At 49.6% G+C, this 19,234-nt stretch overlaps 1 protein-coding gene across 4 annotated transcripts in view; it reads right to left on the bottom strand.

Annotated features, from left to right (window-relative positions):
* DENND4B (DENN domain containing 4B) overlaps nt 1-12,588 on the bottom strand; it is a 56,885-nt gene extending 44,297 nt beyond the window's left edge. The window contains exons 1-2 of one of the 4 annotated variants that reach the window (XM_083715495.1): nt 12,467-12,575; nt 4,203-4,293 (exon numbers count right to left, since the gene is read on the bottom strand). The gene's annotated coding sequence lies outside the window, so the exon portion shown is untranslated. Of the gene's footprint in view, nt 1-4,202; nt 4,294-12,466 lie in introns of those variants that run through there. The other 3 variants (XM_083715494.1, XM_083715492.1, XM_083715493.1) reach the window with 3 other exon arrangements.
* Nucleotides 12,589-19,234: the final 6,646 nt, after the last annotated feature.

The following is a 19,234-nucleotide window of genomic DNA, read 5'->3' as shown; positions in this document are numbered from 1 at the left end:
GTTGCCATGGCGCGAGAGACAGGAAGCCTGTGGAAGCAGAGAATGGCCATCGTGTACCATTGCTAGGCGAGAACTGCATGAATTTGTCCAACACTCTTCTCCGGAGCCCCGTTCGCCTCCTGAAGTGAACGCAACCTGCGTCCACGGACCTGCGCATGCACGGGTCGCGATTCGCCGCTTCTGCGCATGACGTCATTTTGAGCATCTGCGCATGCAGCGAAACCCGGAAGTAACGCGCTCCGTTACTTCCGGGTCGCCGTGGAGCGCAACCCAAAAATGCTCAACTCGAAGCTACTTCAACCCGAGGTATGACTGTAATAATAAAATAATAAAATACAATTTTATTTCTATCCCGCCTTCCATAGCTGAAGCCGGGCTCAGAGCGGCTAACAACAATAAAAGTACCACAGTTTACATAAAATCACAATCAATCAGTTGAAATACATTCTAAAATCAGTTCATTCTAAAATCAATTCATTCTAAAGTCAATTCAGAATCAAATTAATGGCAACCACTGGGCTAGAGTTCTATGAGGATTACCAAAGGAGGGGGGTCAGACTGTGCCTTGGCCATCCAAAATGGCGGCCACCCTGCCTTCTGTGGCAGGGAGTTCCGCCGTTGAACAGATAAGAGAAGGACAGCCTTTTTACTTGTTCTGAATCAGATGCCCTCGAGTTGTGGCCTTACGAAAGAAGGAGAAAGAATTCCTCTCTGCCGTGTGCCATTTTACAGCCTTGGGATGTGTCCCCCCGTCTCTCGTAATGCCAGAACAAACTGGCAGGGCAGCGAAACGAAGTGTTTCAGAAGCCATTTCGAGGGAAAGGTGCCAGCCAGGAGCCTCTGCCGTGCCAAAGATGACAAAAACCATCCCCCCCCCCCAAGGCGACTGACCGGTTTGGTCCACGTTACGTGCAGTTCTCGATTCTGCCGTTTGCGCAGAAAAGTGGTCTGTAGAAAACTTCCTTAAAAGAATGAAAACCGGCGACGTGTTCTGTGGGGGTGGAAGCACCCTGGCCAGAAATGGTCCCCCAGCCACAGTAACCAAAGTCTCGAGAAAGATGTTGGAGAAGGCCTCTGGGAAGGGTGGGGTTCCTGCCCCCTTCTCTCTCTCTTGTGATTCCTAGTGCAAAAAGACTGGAGATCTAAACCTAGGATAGGCAACTGCGTGAACTTTTGTGACTTTTCATTAGGTGTCGTTATTTTTATTAGCGTGTGTGTGTGTGATCGTGCATTTGTCTAATTGTTAAGTTTTTCAAAATTGTTTTTAACGTTGTGTTTTAAATTGTCTTAGGGACGCGGGTGGCGCTGTGGTCTAAACCACTGAGCCTTAGGCTTTCCGATCAGAGGTTCGGTGGTTTGAATCCCCACCACGGGGTGAGCTCCCGTTGCTCGGTCCCTGCTCCTGCCAACCTAGCAGTTTGAAAGCACATCAAGTGCAAGTAGATAAATAGGTACCGCTCTGGCAGGAAGGTAAACGGCGTTTCCGTGTGCTGCTCTGGTTCGCCAGAAGCGGCTTAGTCATGCTGGCCACATGACCCGGAAGCTGTACGCCGGCTCCCTCAGCCAATAAAGCGAGATGAGCGCCGCAACCCCAGAGTTGGCCACGACTGGACCTAATGGTCAGGGGTCCCTTTACCTTTAAATTGTCTTAACCCAGTGAAGAGTGGGGTATAAGTTATAACAATAAAATAATAATAATAATTCACAGCTACAGAGTATATATACAGTTGTACCTCGGGCTACATACGCTTCAGGTTACATACGCTTCAGGGTACAGACTCCGCTAACCCAGAAATAGTACCTTGGGTTAAGTACTTTGCTTCAGGATGAGAACAGAAATTGTGCTCCGGCAGTGCGGTGGCAGCAGGAGGCCCCATTAGCTAAAGTGGTGCTTCAGGTTAAGAACAGTTTCAGGTTAACAACGGACCTCCGGAACGAATTAAGTACTTAACCCGAGGTACCACTGTATAGATAGAGCGAGACAGGTTTGTGTGTGGGTGTTCATATGTGTGTATATGTGTTTGTGTATTTGTGTGTCTCTCTGGGTCTCTGAGGTCGAAAGAGGAAGGAGGAATCCGAAGAAGGGGCATCAGCGGTCACGTTTCTGCTGATATGGTGGAACCCGTAGGGCGGGGGCTCTTTCAGGAGGAAACGGGTGCTGGGGCCTACGGAAGCAAAGAGAGGGAACTGGATGCAACTCACAGCTCTTAAAAAATCCCAAGAGGGACTCACCACGGATACCACTTCCTGCAGGCGACCTTTGTGCTAATTCTTGGGGGGCGGTGGCGGTGTGACAACTCTGCACATGCTCAGAGAGGGCGTGGTGGTCCTGGACACAGGGTGGCAGAGCGGTAGTGGGAGGGGCCAAGGACAAAAGTGGGCAGGACAACAGCAGGCTAGATTCTGCACTCACTCTCAGACCTCTCTCTGTCCAGCATCCAGACAAGCGAGAAACACAGTCAAGCAAAGGCGTAAACACTGGCTATAACATGGTTGCCCGTGGTAAGAATGCCCCCTCCCCACTTCCAGATGTAGGGGACAGTAACGAAACCACGCCCTCAAACCTCCCCACAAGCAGAAAGCTAGTTTATCGGCCAGCCTTCCCCCCTGATGTGCTAGCTTTCTACTTGCAGGATATAAAATTAAAAAATGGTATCAGTCACTGTGGGAGCATTCAAAAGCGGCATCGCCCCCTCCCACCCGCAGCCTGAAGTGTACGGTCTCATTCCACCCCTTCCAGCTTCCATGACCTTCTTCTTAGGCATATTACAGACCCAAGATCTGTGTGCCGTGAGAGAGGAAAGAGGAAGGAAGGGAGAACTCAAGAGCTTCCTGCTTCGACCGCAGTTGCAAGGCGGCACTTCTCCGCTGCAACTTGGATGCCGGGTCAAATGACGTCGGAGCGCCGCACTGTTCCGACACCCTCCACCCAGAAATGCTAGCTTCCACGTGCACGGGGATTCTTCGCCTCCCATCCCATCGGAGTGATGGCTCCGACCTGGTGGAATGCTCTGTCCCATGAGACCAGGGCCCTTCAGGATTTAACCTCCTTCTGCAGGGCCTGTAAGACAGAGCTATTCCACCTGGCTTTCAATCTGAATTTAGCCTGATATTTTATTCCCCTTCCTTCCCCCCCTCCCCTTTTTATGAAGATTACCCGCTCTGGGATCCCACAGCTAATTCCCCCCTAGTCTCCTCGCTGGCCCAAATAGGACTAATTTAGCAAACTAGTCCTGGTGATCATCTAATGTTTATTTGATGGATTTTCCCCAAATTGATTTTAGAACTTTGAATTTATTTTGTATTTTGTGCTGTTTTTTGTTGTATCACAATTAAGTGTTTTAAATTTGTTGTTAGCCGCCCTGAGCCTGGTTTTCTGAACCGGGAAGGGCGGGGTATAAATTATTATTATTATTATTATTATTATTATTATTATTATTATTATTATCAACACACGTGGGAACCGTCCCTTTTGCGGGAACCGCCTGAACTTGGTGCCCGTCAAAGACGCCGGTTTGCCACCTCAATGAGAAATATAGCCAAGGGTCTAAAGCCCAAATGAAGAGATGCTTTTTGTTGTTGTTGTTGCTGCTGCTGCAGGGGTGTGTGTTGGTTTTGCAATGCCCCCTTACCTTACTCCCCCTCTCACATGGCAAAAAACAAGTTTTGAGATGGCATGCATATAAACGCATGGGTTGACAACTTCCCTTCGCAGCTGCTCTCTCCTGTACAGAAATTGGGGGGTGGGAGCGCGGGAAAGGTGGACCTAGATGAGCCCCCCACCCACAACTCCCCGCCTGGTTGATATCCAGCTGCTCAGGAGTTCAGCGTCCTTCCCAAATGCTCTCCAACGCAGGAGCTGGTCTCTCCTGCCTTCCCTCCAATGCTCAGCTGGTTTATTTTTAGATCTGGCTGCACACACACACACACACACACACACACACACACACACGACTCCCACCTCTGTCACCACCTAGCTGTGCCCACTGAACGCGATGCCCTTGCGAAGTGGCCTGCTCTGGGCCGGTGTGGGGCTGGGGGAGCATCTGCCAAGGTTGGGGGCAGCCGATTCTCCTTATTTTTCTTCTGGATGAGGCCTCGAAAGGACATACCTTCTCTGAATGCCGTTAGACAGGCAGCCAGGCAGGCAGCCGGATCAGGCCCGCCGAGGGCTGCCCCGCACTCGCTGCCCCCCAACGTACCTCTCCGCCTGTCAACCACGACCAAGGGAAGACCAAGGGAAGCACACACCGGTTTACTGCTCGACAGCACGCGGCTCACGATCTCTCTGCCCTAAAACCGAAAGTTAAAAGCCGTTTCGCAACTCGGTTGAAAGGTCCCCTGTCCCATCTCCCCCCAGGCACAGCTGTGGCGCCTACTCCCCCTGCGGAAGTGCCTTTTTTGTTTCTAAACAACATTTTGACCTGCGAGGAGGGGGCCCCGCCAGGATTTGACGGCTGGGTCAAATCAGGGTGTGGGGTCAACTGTCCCTTTGCTTCCGCTGCCCCCTTCCAGAGGACTGCTTTCTCTCTGGTCCTCTTAAAAGGCGAAAAGTTCAGCAAAGGCCTGCCCGGACTGTACCACTTTTGGGAGGAAGAGGAGCTGAACTGTTGAGCAGACAGCGGAACGGGCTGCCTCTGAAAGCGGTGGGCTCTCCGGCGCCGGAGATTTTAAAACAGATTATATAAATTCAATTAACAACAACAACAGCAACAGAGGCAGGATCTGTAGGGGATTCTCCAGCTGGGATTCCTGCATTGCAGTGGGTTGACTCTCAGGCCCCTTGCGACTCTTCGGTTCTAGGATTCTATTAAATGTTCCCACGCTGCAGGCATGCATATAGAATGGGGAAAGCCCCTGCATGCAGAAAGCTAGCATGTCAAGGAGAAGGCTTGGCAAGCACCGAACATGCAGCTCAGCAGGGAGAGAGCACAAGGGAGGCCAGTTAATGGAAACAAGCTGTGCCTGCCCCGCAAAACCCCTGTTTCTACTCTGCTTCTGACAACCGTCCCCATCCATTCCCCCCAAAGACAAAAAAACACCATCCAGATACCCAGCGCAACAACAGGAAACAGCAGGAGACGGGTGTTCCTGGTTCGCTTTTTCCATGCACCAGATTGCTGTCGAAAACACCACTCAAAAGTCTTTGCCTGAGCTCACGGGACCTCAGGAAAATGCATGCAGCAGTCAGGCGCTTAGCCCACCTAGCTCAATATTGCATACACTGGCTGGCAGCGCCTTTCCAAGGCGGCGCTCTCTCCCAGCCCGGCCTGGAGATGTCGGAGACTGAGACCACCTGCACGCAGAGCTCTACACACTGAACTGCAGCCTCCGTCTAAAAAAAAGCAACGCAAGGTTCTAGTCCTCATGAATCTGAGCAAAAGAATGTATTGCACGAAGTCGGGTGGTTGAGCCACGTCACTCAGTACTGTATACACTGACTGGCAGCAGCTATTCTCCAGGGCAGGGGGAAATTTCTGCCTGGAGACACCGGGGATTGAAGCTTCTGGGAGACTCTCTGCCAGCAAAGCAGGGGCTCAGCCACTGAGCTTCTGCAAACAGCAGCGGCGCTGCCAGCTTCTCGAAAGCCTCAGGGCGCAGGCAAAAACATCCGAAATATTTCAATATGCGCATTCATAAATATAGAGAGGGGGGAAATTAGGCCAACTTTCAGAGCGAAAGTGATCCTGGAAGAGAGTAGGGGATACCCCATAAGCACCCCCAGACAACAGGGTGGGGAAGCGTTCTTGGCCCAAGGGCCACAATCCTTTCTAAGCAACGTTCTGGAGTCCGCATGACACTGGTGGACAGAACAACAGATCTGTATTACAGGCTACATTCTAGGCAGGGGGCGGTGCTAATAGGCAGGGAGTGGGCGTGGCTTAGGGAGGGGTGTGGCCTGAGAAGGGTCCCAAGGACCGGAGAGGGGATCCGGAGGGCCGCATCCAGCCTTCAACGGCCCCTCTCCCAGCTGTAACAACCCTCCTGAACAGGGAGCGAGCCGTCCAACGCAGAGAAGCACTCGCCCAGCAGGGATGTGGCTTCCGACAGGGGCGACTTACTGCAGGATCCGTCCCTGGCACCAAACTTCTCCGAAGGCTCGGGACCGCAGGCGTGATAATCGCACTGCTGAAAGAGGGGGGGGCGGGGGGCAGCCAGCGGAGGAACACTCAGTGCTGCCTTCCAACTCAGGAAGGGAGCGAAGAATTTGCACTTCCCTTCTGCGCTGCCAGGATGAGGGCAGAGAAAGTGAGGGAGAAGGGAGGAAGCGAAAACTCCCAGAGCTCTGGGAAAGGGAAGTGTGACCGGAGAAGACCGGGGTGGGCGACACCCTCTTTGAGCAGAAGCCAGGGAGGGGAAGAAAACTGGGAAGTCCCGGTTCTGCTTCTTGCTGAGCAGAGGGTGAAAGGAAGGATCTCTTCGCGCCCAGAGAGAAAGCAGGATCTTGCCAACGCAAAAGAGGACGGAATCGCGCCTTGCAAAGTGCTGACGGGAGCCCGTCTAGCACAGCGTCCTGTCCTCACAGCGGACAATTGCCCCTAAGGACCAAGGAATCAGGATAGACTGGACCTGGAGGTTCTACATGAGAGTCCTATAGCAGGATCAGGCCACGCAGCCCAGCAGATGCCCCAAGGGGAACTCCACAAACAGGCAGTGTTTGAAATTAGCCAGGCGCTAGGCGCATTTTGGACGTGGGTGGCGCTGTGGGTTAAACCACAGGGCCTAGGACTTGCCGATCAGAAGGTCGGTGGTTCAAATCCCTGCGACGGGGTGAGCTCCCGTTGCTCGGTCCCTGCTCCTGCCAACCTAGCAGTTCGAAAGCACGTCAAAGTGCAAGTAGATAAATAGGCACCGCTCCAGCAGGAAGGTAAACGGCATTTCCGTGCGCTGCTCTGGTTCGCCAGAAGCGGCTTAGTCATGCTGGCCACATGACCCGGAAGCTGTACGCTGGCTCCCTCGGCCAATAAAGCGAGATGAGCGCCGCAACCCCAGAGTCGGTCATGACTGGACCTAATGGTCAGGGGTCCCTTTACCTTTAGGCGCATTTTGCACCTGGCTATTGGCCGCTTGCGACCGAGTTAAGATTCCCGGGCCTGACATCTTCACCATCTGGAGGTGCATGCCTGGAGATCCTTGGATCTGAACTGTTTCCGCAGGAACAGTGAACAACCTTATAGCTAATTGTAGTTGCTTGTTTTCACTTATCCCACTCCACTGCCCAGAAGAATATCCCTGCATTATGAATGGTCCGTTCCGCCATTAAGAAAAAGAGGTTGAAATAGGCCGATATATATGTGGACTGTCCCTGGATCACGTGACTTTTCTTCTTTAAGTTCTCAAAGCTCTTAACCTCGCTCAAGGAGGTCATCTGAACTAGCCAGATGTTTAACTGATCATCAATCACAGACAGTGCATTATTTGAAAAAATAAGACTTAGGGTTGTCTTACCCCAAAATGTTGCACCTAGGCATTCAGTTTTGGGGACTGCAACCTTCGTTTAAGGAGCTACAGTGGTACCTCGGGTTACAGACGCTTCAGGTTACAGACTCCGCTAACCCAGAAATAGCACCTTGGGTTAAGAACTTTGCTTCAGGATGAGAACAGAAATCGCCTGGTGGCGGTGCAGCGGCAGCAGGAGGCCCCATTAGCTAAAGTGGTGCTTCAGATTAAGTACAGTTTCAGGTTAAGAATGGACCTCCGGAACAAATTAAGTACTTAACCCGAGGTGCCACTGTATTTGGCGCCGAGCTTATATATCTGAGTTTCTAACACGGCTGTTGAACCTCTTCCCTCTCAACCGTTTGTTAGGCTGAGGACACCTGGGGAGAACCCAGAGGTTTGCAGAAGTACAAAAACCCCTTAGGAAACCACTAAGAACAACCGCCCCTGCCCTTCCTCAATCATCTTCCTCATCGTATCATTATTAACGAAAGAAGAACATCAAAGTAACCCTTCCGGATCAGGCCCAAACCCCAGCTGGGTTAGGCATCCTGTTCTCACAGTGGCTGACCAGATCAGGTCAACGGCTGTCTAGTCCAGCACCGCCTTCTCACGTCCAAGTCGGTGTCCCTGCAGCAGTGAGTTCCGCAGTTTAACAACACGCTGCGCGAAGAAACCTCATCCTCTGTGAAAAGCGTCCCACCTCCTTTGCTGAATTTATATTACAGTGGTACCTTGGGTTACATACGCTTCAGGTTATAGACTCCGCTAACCCAGAAATAATACCTCGGGTTAAGAATTTTGCTTCAGGATGAGAACAGAAATCGTGCTCCAGCAGTGCGGCGGCAGCAGGAGGCCCCATTAGCTAAAGTGGTTAAGAACAGTTTCTGGTTAAGAACGGGCCTCTAGAACGAATTAAGTACGTAACCAGAGGTACCACTGTATGTCGTTCCATTTTTTGGAATGGCTATTTATGCATTTTATTTTTAAAAAAATTGCATTTTATTTTGTTTTTTTAAAAAATAACTGTTTTAAAAGCTGCATTTTCTATTTGCCGCATCCCGTCTTGGAAACTCCTAGCGAAGGCAAATAAATAAATAAATGCATCTTATGGAATAAACGAAATAAAGAAATTCAAGGGAAGAAACTGACACGCAGCTGGAGGACGACGACAATGGGCTCTCTGTGCAGCTGCAGCCACCCCCCCTCGCCCCCAATATTTTTCCTGAGACAACAGCTGTCTGGGGCGAAGCCATGGAACAGATCGGGCCAGATATTAATCTGGGTATTAGACAGCGAGATGCCACTGCTGGGGATAGGAGTTAAGTGATTTCAGTTTAGAGAACCGAGGAGACAGGACAGAAGCTTATAGAATTCTGCCTGGCGGAGGGGGAAAGCAGTTAGAGAAAAGTTTTCTTCCTTATCTCATGAGCCCTAGAATTTGGGGGCACCTGTTGAAGCTGAAAAGGGAAGTTTCAGGGCAAACAGAAGGAAGGACTTCTTCGTGTAACTGCGGAACTCACAGCTACGGGAAGATGGCCCACAGCTCGGATGGCTTTCAGATGATGAGACAGATGGATGGAGGAGCGGGCTAGTAGCCATTATGAATCCCATAATCTCCCTACTTCTGAATCCCAGTTGCTAGAAACCGCAGGAATGCTAGAAAAATGCAACCTGTGTTGCTGCTGCTGTAGTGCAACTCATGCAACACGTTGGCGATTAATATACACAGAACAATAATTATACATACCTTCTGAGAAAAATACAAAACGTTAAACAAAGCCACAAAGACTTGCGGACTACCCAGCCTAAAATGAATTTACCGTATTTTTCGCCCTATAGGATGCACTTTTCCCCCTCCAAAAATGAAGGGGAAATCTGGGTGTGTCCTATGGGGCGAATGCAGGCTTTCGCTCTCCAGGCTTCAGGAAGACATCTGCAGCCTAGGCAGCCCTGCGGGAGACATCCGCTGCCTAGGCTGCGGATAGTAGCCTGCTTCCCGGAGCGCTGGGCGCGCTGAAAGCAGAGAACCCGGCGCTTCAGGAACACATCCGCAGCCTAGGCGCGGGGCACCCTGAAGCAGAGCGCCCCGCGCGCCGGACAGACATCCGCAGTGTGGGGAGCCCTGCAGGAGTTCCCCGCAGGGCTCCCCACGCTGCGGATAGCAGCCTACCGCCCGGCGGGCGGGGTGCCCTGAAGCAGAGCGCTCCTCGCGCCGGGCAGACATCGGCCAGCCCCACAAGCTCGGGGGACAGCAGGGAGGCGCAGTGCCGCCATCCCGCTGTTCCTTGACCTGGTTCGGTTTCCCCGACCTGCTTTTTTGGGGGGAAATAATGGAAATTTTTGTTCCCTTTATTTCCTCCCAAAAAAACTAGGTGAGTCCTATGGGACGAAAAATACGGTAATAATGTCTGGTTTCAGTATATTTTTCAAATGCTTAACTCAATCTTTTGGATAAGTTCATGAAGATACCAACAAAAAGCAAGTTCAGTGATATTCACAATACCGAGAGATGCTAGGAGAGTTGTAGATAGAGACAGGGTGCTGGCGTTTTGCAGCTGTTTTGCCCTGGCAGTCCAAGTAATCGAGAGACCGCTGTTCACCCCCGATGGCTAAGCAAATCAGTCTCTTAATCTTAAACCAAGAAAGAGTATTCTCTGTAAGACTGAATATCAATATATGTATCAAGACTTTGAGATTAGACCACTGAAGAAGCCCGGAAAACTATCTTTAACTGCAAGCCCCAGTTAAAGGGCCCCATCCGGGGCGAACAACGGCCTCTTGATCACTTGGACTACCAGGGCGAAACAGGTGCAAAAAGCTGAAACTTATCTAAAAGACGGAGTTAAGCATTTGAAAAAGCAGACATTATAAGTTCATTTGAGGCCGGGTAGTTCGCAAGTCTCTGTGGCTTTGTTTAATGTTTTGCATTTTTCTGAGAAGGTTGATAAAGTATGTATAACTATTGTTCTGTGTATATTAATGGCCAACGTGTTGCATGAGAAACCGCAGGAAGGCAGACTGTGCTCTTGCGCACGGATCCTGCTGGCTAGTTTCCCATTGGGGCATTGAGTTGCTTTTATTCTGATGCTGAGAGCTGGGAAGAGGTCTGCGGAGTGCAGAGGATACAGCTCAGCTCTGGGCAAGACGGGAAAGGGGAGTGGGACATATATAAATTCAATACATAACAATAAAACAAATCTGCGGCAGCTGTTGGCCGCGCGAGAGAAGCCAGGTGTTGCCCCGAGTATCGGGAAGTGAGAACCGCAGAGGAGGAAACCAGAAATGTTCTAAAAAGCACCAAAATATTATAATAGGCGGGGGAATAAGCGTCCAAAAACGGAAGTGCGGAACCTAATTTGCACTCCGGAAACAGAGGACACGCACCCCTCAGCCCACAGACACCTGCCAGATTTGGAACAACACGTCTCTGAGGTGGAGCAAGAGGGATGGGGGGGGGGTGTGAAAACTCCTAACTGGGGCTGGGGGGGGGGGCAGAGGAGAAGCTCTGTGGGGTGTGTGAAAGCAGAGAAGGAGGGGAGGGAAGGCCAGTCGAAATATTGCGAGTTGAAAATCTGAATGAATTTGATGCTGGTTTTCGAAAAGCAGAAAAAATTATTTGGCAGAAAAGAAGAAATAAATATTGTGAGGGGCTCCAGGAAAAGTGTGGTGGTGCGAGGCAGTTTGTGGGTGTTGCAGGGTGGGGGTAAAATAAATGTGGAATTTCCCCTCTCTTGGGTGCCGCTGTGGGTTAAACCACAGAGCCTAGGACTTGCCGATCAGAAGGTTGGCGGTTCGAATCCCCGCGACGGGGTGAGCTCCCGTTGCTCGGTCCCTGCTCCTGCCAACCTAGCAGTTCGAAAGCACGTCAAAGTGCAAGTAGATAAATAGGTACCACTCTGGCGGGAAGGTAAACGGTGTTTCCATGCACTGCTCTGGTTCACCAGAAGCGGCTTAGTCATGCTGGCCACATGACCCAGAAGCTGTACGCCGGCTTCCTCGGCCAATAAAGCAAGATGAGCGCCGCAACCCCGGAGTCGGCCACGACTGGACCTAATGGTCAGGGGTCCCTTTACCTTTAAAAAATATAAGCCTTCTAGTTCAGGATATCATGGGGAGGAGGTATAAAGGAACGCGAGCCAGAACTGAGATTCTGTGCGAGTGAGAGGGAGAGATTTGGGGATGAACTTGGAAATAGTCCTGGGAATTGCGGCCTCTAACTGGTTTTGACAGCGGGTGGGTGGGTGGAAAGCCAGTAGCCATTGCAGTCCCCCCCCAAACAAACAGACAAACAAAACAACAGTTCAAGGTCTCCATTGCTGTCGCCTCCCCTGTCTACTGTGTCAGGGAGGAGGAAAGCAGACTAGAAACTGGGATTTGGGGGGGGGGGGAAGAGGGCTGAAAGTGCATTCCCCCCCCCCGGGGGGGATAAATAAGACTCAAAGGGGGTAAAAATACAACAGGAGGAGCAATCCCAGGAAGACGCACTGAGAACCGGCAGAGGATCCAGTTCCTAGCAGAATTGGCCCCTGTCTGGAGAAGAAGTGATGCAATCACTGGCTGGGACTGCCAATTTATTCTTATTTATGGCGGGGTGTGGGGGGGGGGAGGAGAAGAGGGGGGTGGGGAGGGGGGGAGGAAAGTGTGCCCGCAGGAAAAAAGGGGGTGTTAAAAATTAAAGGAGAAAGAGATAGAAGCAGAGTTGGGTTGGGAGTGTTGTTGTTTTTGAGAGGGAAGGCAAATTCCTCTTTGCAAAACAACCAGACCTCAAGGGGAGCGCAGGGGCTGGGTTGGGGGGAGAAGTGGGGTGGGGTGGGGTGTGTGGGGGTCTCTGTCAGAAGTTGGGAGGGGGGAAGGGCCGGGATGAGAAAGATGGGCTTGGGAAGGGGAGGGAGAGAAAATGAAGGGGTCGCTGCTGAGGGAGAGGGAGGGAGGGGAAGGAAGGAGGCGAAAGGCGAGGCGCGTCGCATCGCATCGCCTTGCATTGCATTGCATTGCATTGCATCTAATGCACGCGTCTCCTTACCTGGGCAAACTCCGGCGGTGGCTGCGCTGCCGCTCCTGCTACCCTCCAGCCCACGCCATAGCCTGAGCCCGGCCTGCCTGCGCTCAGCTGCTCAGCCCGCTCCTCCTCCTCCTCCCTCCGCCTCCCCCCGCCTCCGCAGAGGCGGAAAGTGCGCCACCTGCCGCAGAGGAGGACCCTGGAGAGAACTCAGCCCACCCCACCCCCCGCCGCACTTGATGCATGGGATTCAGGAGGGGAGGGGGGCGGACGGGAGAGACCTGTGGCGCCCTCCATAGAAGCGTAGGATCTCAGAGTGGGGGGGGGGGGAGAGAGGGACACCCCAGGGTTATAACGATGCCTTATGAGGAACGGCTAAGGGAGCTGGGCATGTTTAGCCTGGAGAAGAGGAGGTTAAGGGGTGATATGATAGCCATGTTCAAATATATAAAAGGATGTCACATAGAGGAGGGAGAAAGGTTGTTTTCTGCTGCTCCAGAGAAGCGGACACGGAGCAATGGATCCAAACTACAAGAAAGACGATTCCACCTAAACATTAGGAAGAACTTCCTGACAGTAAGAGCTGTTCGACAGTGGAATTTGCTGCCAAGGAGTGTGGTGGAGTCTCCGTCTTTGGAGGTCTTTAAGCAGAGGCTTGACAACCATATGTCAGGAGTGCTCTGATGGTGTTTCCTGCTTGGCAGGGGGTTGGACTCGATGGCCCTTGTGGTCTCTTCCAACTCTAGGATTCTATGATTCTATGATCCAGACAAACCCCCTGCAATGCAGGAGTCTCAGCTAAAAGCATCCATCGCAGACGCCCCCCCCCCCCAACTTCTGCTTAGAAACCTCCAAGGAAGGAGAGATCCCACCACCTCGCGAGGGAGACTTTCCCACTTTGGAACAGCTCTCGCTGTCAGAAAGTTTTTCCAGATGTTCAGTCGGAATCTCCTTCTTTGCGACTTGGAAGTCCTGGGTTCGAGTCCTACTCTCCAGATCAGGAGGAGACAAGCTTAATTCCCTCTTCCGTGAGATAAGATATTTGAAGATGGCTTCCAGCGAAAGAAGAATGGCAGACAAAATTAATGGACTACGCAGAATTGGATAAAATGACAGGAAGGATTCGGAACCCGTGGGACCAGAGATTCACAGAAGATTGGAAGAAATATACGAACTGTTTGAAGAGCAGCTGTAATCAACAAATTACGCTAGTAGGACTCCAAGAAGTTTTGTACGGAGAAATGTATGAAACATTGCAAAACAGAGAAAGAATAGAGATATCAGTTATGGGTTAAATGTAATTGTGGAAGTAAGAAATGCATATTTAGTGAATAGATTGGAAATTTTTCAGATCTGAGTGATGGAAGTCAAAAAAATGGTATAAGATATGTGTTACCGGAAAAATCCGAGGGCTCCCTTGGACAAAACAAAGACACCAACCAGGATAACTTGGAGCAAAACAGCAGCCTGTAGGCTTGGCCTTTATTGAACTGTTGCAACAGGGTGTTCCCCTCACTTGCAGGAGAGAGAAAAGACACAGAAAAATGGTGTGCAAGGACTTATAAAGACTTTTGAAATTCCCACCCTGTAGATCAAGCCCACCCCCAGAAACATCATGCATACATCACAGAAAAGGAGGGTTTAAGGGAGGGGTGGTGGTGGTAACCTGAGTGTCCTGTCACCTGGCTGGTTCCCTTCTCCCCCTCCCCATGAGTCATTTTCAGAAGAGAAAAGGTAGTCGCAGTTTCCTGCTCCCTGAGGGGGAATCCAATCACTGTTCTTTTGTTATAGTCCGTGTTGAATCCACTCGTGTATGCAGTCCATTGTGTTGTTGATGGTCTTCTGTCTGAGACCATCAGGGTTGGCATAGCAACTGGGCAGGGCTCCTGTGGATGTGCTGGGATGTTCAAGGTATTATGGCTGGCCTGTATCAAACCTTCCCCATTTTGTAGTCCTTCCTTCACGGAGTAAAATAAAAGTGGAACAGTGTAAATCCGGTGTATGGTTGATTTTCTGTGAATTTATAACAGAAGCGTAGCGTATGTAGTGTGTGAGTGTGAGTGTGTGTGAAGTTTGTACAAACTGAATGATGGGGGGGGGGGGTTTCCTGCTACATATGAAAGTATGTTTAATTACTGTTGAAAATGATATGTCGAAAAACTAATAAAAAAAATTATATATAAAAAAAGATATTTGAAGATGGCTATCATATAGAGATTTTACTTTCTTGGGCTCAATGATCACTGCAGATGGTGACAGCAGCCACGAAATTAAAAGACGCCTGCTTCTTGGGAGAAGGGCAATGACAGGCCTAGACAGCATCTTGAGAAGTAGAGACATCACCTTGCCAACAAAGGTTCGTATAGTTAAAGCTATGGTTTTCCCAGTAGTGATGTATGGAAGTGAGAGCTGGACCATAAAGAAGGCTGATCGCCGAAGAATTGATGCTTTTGAATTATGGTGCTGGAGGAGACTCTTGAAAGTCCCATGGACTGCAAGAAGATCAAACCTCTCCATACTGAAGGAAATCAACCCTGAGTGCTCACTGGAAGGACAGATTGTGAAGCTGAGGCTCCAGTACTTTGGCCACCTCATGAGAAGAGAAGACTCCCTGGAGAAGACCCTGATGTTGGGAAAGATGGAGGGCACAAGGAGAAGGGGACGGCAGAGGACAAGATGGTTGGATAGTGTTTTCGAGGTTACCAGCATGAGTTTGACCAAACTGCGGGAGGCAGTGGAGGACAGAGGTGCCTGGCGTGCTCTGGTCCATGGGGTCACGAAGAGTCGGACACGACTAAACGACTAAACAACAACAACAACAAAAATCATATCTCCTCTCACTTTTCCTCTTAACAAACCTTCTCCCTCAACCGTTCCTCATAAGGCACCTCCAGATTTATTTATTCTGTTGTTGTTGTTGTTGTTGTTGTTGTTGTTTTTGTCCCACCCTTCACCTTACAACGATCACTTAAAACACAAGAAAATATATGCTTAAAACAACTTATGGTTGCCAGACCTTCAAGTCTTACCTGAAGTTGTCAGGTGGCAGGTGGAGGGCATGGATATCCAGGTGGGCCAGAGTTCCTTTAAGACTATTAATAATTATTATAATAATTTTATTATTTGTACCCTGCTCATCTGAGTGGATTGCCCCAGAAATTCTGGACAGCTTCCAACAGATATAAAAACATAATAAAACATCAAACATAAAAAACCTTCCTTCAGATGTCTTCTAAAGGTTACATAGTTACTTACATAGTCCTGGACATCTCCTGGGAGGGCTTTCCAAAGGGCAGGTGCCACTACCGAAAAGGCCCTTTGCCCGGGTCCCTGGAGCATCATGTCTCATCATGAGGGAACCACTAGAAGACCCTTGGAGCTGATCTCAGTGTCCGGGCTGAACGATGGGGGTGATGTTCATTCAAGAATAATTGCTAGTAGTAATAAAACATTTTTAAAAGACTGTCATGAAGCTTTCAGGCCTCAGAATGTAGCATAGGCACTTGTCATTTGAATCAGTCAGTTTGGGACTTAAAGGTAAAGGTAAAGGGACCCCTGACCATTAGGCCCAGTTGTGGCCGACTCTGGGGTTGCGGCGCTCATCTCGCTTTACTGGCTGAGGGAGCCGGCGTACAGCTTCTGGGTCATGTGGCCAGCATGACTAAGCTGCTTCTGGCGAACCAGAAACTCTGTTTACCTTCCCGCCGAAGTGGTACCTATTTATCTACTTGCACTTTGACGTGCTTTCGAACTGCTAGGTTGGCAGGAGCTGGGACTGGGCAACGGGAGCTCACTCCGTCGTGGGGATTCGAACCGCTGCCCTTCTGATCGGCAAGCCCTAGGCTCTGTGGTATAGACCACAGCGCCACCAGCATCCAGTTTGGGACTTACCCTCCTGTTATAAGAATTTTAAGGTCTCAAATATAGGATAAATATTCATAAATGCACACATATCTAAATATATAAACCATGTGTCTGAAATAGTACAGGAGAGCAACCCTGAAGTCATTTTGACTCTCCCAAAGACCTCAAATGTTCCTCTGCAGTAAGGGAGGCAAATGGGGAAAGCCTTCCCATTGTCTTTTCACTTACAAGTCCTGTCTTAAGGGCGTATTTGTGTATGATTAGGGTGAGCCTGTGACCTGGATTCAGGAACTAAAGAATTAATCATCACAAAAGAATGCCCAGGCTGCCCAGGTAATGCAATCAGGCATCCTGGCAGACAGGATTTCTGCTGTAGACCATCTCCTATGATGTTAGTATGCTGATTTTGGGGTGGTCTTTGGCTAAGGGGGTTGGGCAATGTCATAGTCTTTAAAGGTTCCTGCACACCTTTAATCAGGGTCTCTCCCTCCTTGGAAGGGAACTCTGTTGCAACAGAAAAATAAACCTCTGCCTTGCTTTCCACTGATCCAGCCTCTATCCATTTTTCTCTGACAGATCATGGACTTCGGGGACTCAGAGTCCCTTGGGGAATTGGGCAGAAAAAGCCAAACCCCAATTTTTACATCAATTTCCAGAGCAGGAGAAAACAAGCTTGCTCCATTTCCCACGAGACGGCCCTTCAGATATGGCTATTGTATTGCGTCTCCATCTTCTCTTCTCCGGGCTAATAATAATAATAATAATAATAATAATTTTTATTTATATCCTGCCCTCCCCAGCTGAATCCGGGCTCAGGCCGGCTAACAACAATAAAACAGTACAAATATACAGCACAAACAACACTCTAAAATCATTCATTATAAAATTAATTAAATTCAAGCCACTGGCCACCATTGGGCCAGAGCTCTGCGAAGATTGCCGAGGGAGGGAGTCAGGCTGTGCCCTGACCAAAGGCCTGGCGGAACAGCTCTGTCTTGCAGGCCCTGAGGAAAGATGTCAAGTCCCGCAGGGCCCTAGTCTCTTGTGACAGAGTGTTCCACCAGGTCGGAGCCACAGCCGAAAAAGCCCTGGCTCTAGTTGAGGCCAGCCTAACTTCTCTGTGGCCTGGGACCTTCAAGATGTTTTTATTTGAAGACCATAAGTTTCTCTGTGGGGCATACCAGGAGAGGCGGTCCCGTAGGTACGAGGGTCCTAGGCTGTATAGGGCTTTAAAGGTTAAAACCAGCACCTTAAACCTGATCCTGTGCTGCACCGGGAGCCAGTGCAGCTGGGATAGCACCGGGTGAATGTGATCTCGCAGCGAGGACCCCGTAAGGAGTCTCGCTGCAGCATTCTGCACCCGCTGGAGTTTCTGGGTCAGTCTCAAGGGCAGCCCCACATAGAGCGAGTTACAATAATCCAGTCTGGAGGTGACCGTTGGGTGGATCACATCCTGTTCTAAGCAGCCCATGGAAATGCTGTTTACCTTCCCGCCGGAGTGGTACCTATTTATCTACTTGCACTTTGACGTGCTTTTGAACTGCTAGGTTGGCAGGAGCAGGGACTGAGCAATGGGAGCTCACCCCGTTGCGGGGATTCGAACCGCTGACCTTCTGATCGGCAAGCCCTAGGCTCTGTGGTTTAGACCACAGCGCCACCCGCATCTGGTGGTAAAAAAGGAGCCAGGCAGGTGAGATCAGACTGAGGCCACCCAAATGGTCTTCTTCTTCTTTGGCGATCATGCATAGCCGAGCAAGATTGTCTTTCATAAACACCCAAATGGTACAGCCACCACTGTTCCCAACCTCATTTTTTTTTTATTTAATATCTTTCATTTATATTTTTCAGATATATACATTTCACTGATTTCACAATCATTTTGACATTTTAAAACTTGACATCCTTCCCCCTCTTTCTGCGGTTCCTTAAATTTATTAATATCTTCTGCATGTCCAAATTCACTTACTCGTTTATCTACTTTAAATATAAACTCTTATGCAACTGCAGGTTATTTCAATAATCCTGCCAGTGTTTTTATCTGTTTACAATTTATCTGGTAAATATTCAACAAACCATTTCCACTCCTTTATTGAAAGTTTGCTATCTTGATTTCTTATTCTTCCAGTCAGTTTTGCCATTTCTGCATCTTCCATTAGTTTTTGTATCCATTCTTCCTTTGCTGGGACTTCTGCTATAGTCTCGTACATGAATAAGTTTCTATTCAATTTGGGTAGTTCTGTCCCTATAATTCCTAAGAGAAAGGCTTCTGTGTTTGTTTGTTTGTTTCAAACGTTATTTTGAACATCTTTTTCATTTCATTGTACAGTGGTACCTCGCTTGTCAAACGTAATCGGTTCCGGGAGACCGTTCGACTTCTGAAATGTTCGACAACCGAGGCGCAATGAGCGGCCTGCAATTTCCATTGAGAAAATGGAGAAATGTGTCTCGGAAGGTGTTTGACTTCTGAGACTTGTTCGAAAATGGAAGCATTTGCTTCCGGGTTGTCGGCGTTTGAAAGCCGAAACGTTTGACTTCCGAAGCGTTCGACAACCGAGGTACCGCTGTATATCATTTCCCAGTAAGCCTTAACCTTACTGCAAGACCAAAAATTCCCAACCTTATTCTTAACCCTCAGGTGTGTGGCAGGCTCTTTGCAGAGACTAAGTGCTGGAGGGAAAACACTCTGTACATACTCAAGCACACCCTGCCATTCCTTTCCCTTCTCCAATGTCAACCACATAATCTCCCTGTTAAGTTGTGGGTGAACATATCAGACGACACAGCGATTCTTCAGACAGTTCTTGTTTATTCACAGGCCAGAACAGAACTGAACTGAAGGGTTCAGCCAGCCTGCTTATATAGAGCTCCATTACAACGCAACAGTAACCACTTTCTGTAACTATCCAATCACTGAACGTCACTTTCAAT

The sequence above is a fragment of the Podarcis gaigeae genome, assembly GCF_964106915.1.
Source record: "Podarcis gaigeae genome assembly, chromosome: 16".
Classification (NCBI taxonomy): Eukaryota; Metazoa; Chordata; class Lepidosauria; order Squamata; family Lacertidae; genus Podarcis; species Podarcis gaigeae.
This window is presented reverse-complemented; position numbering and strand designations above follow the sequence as displayed.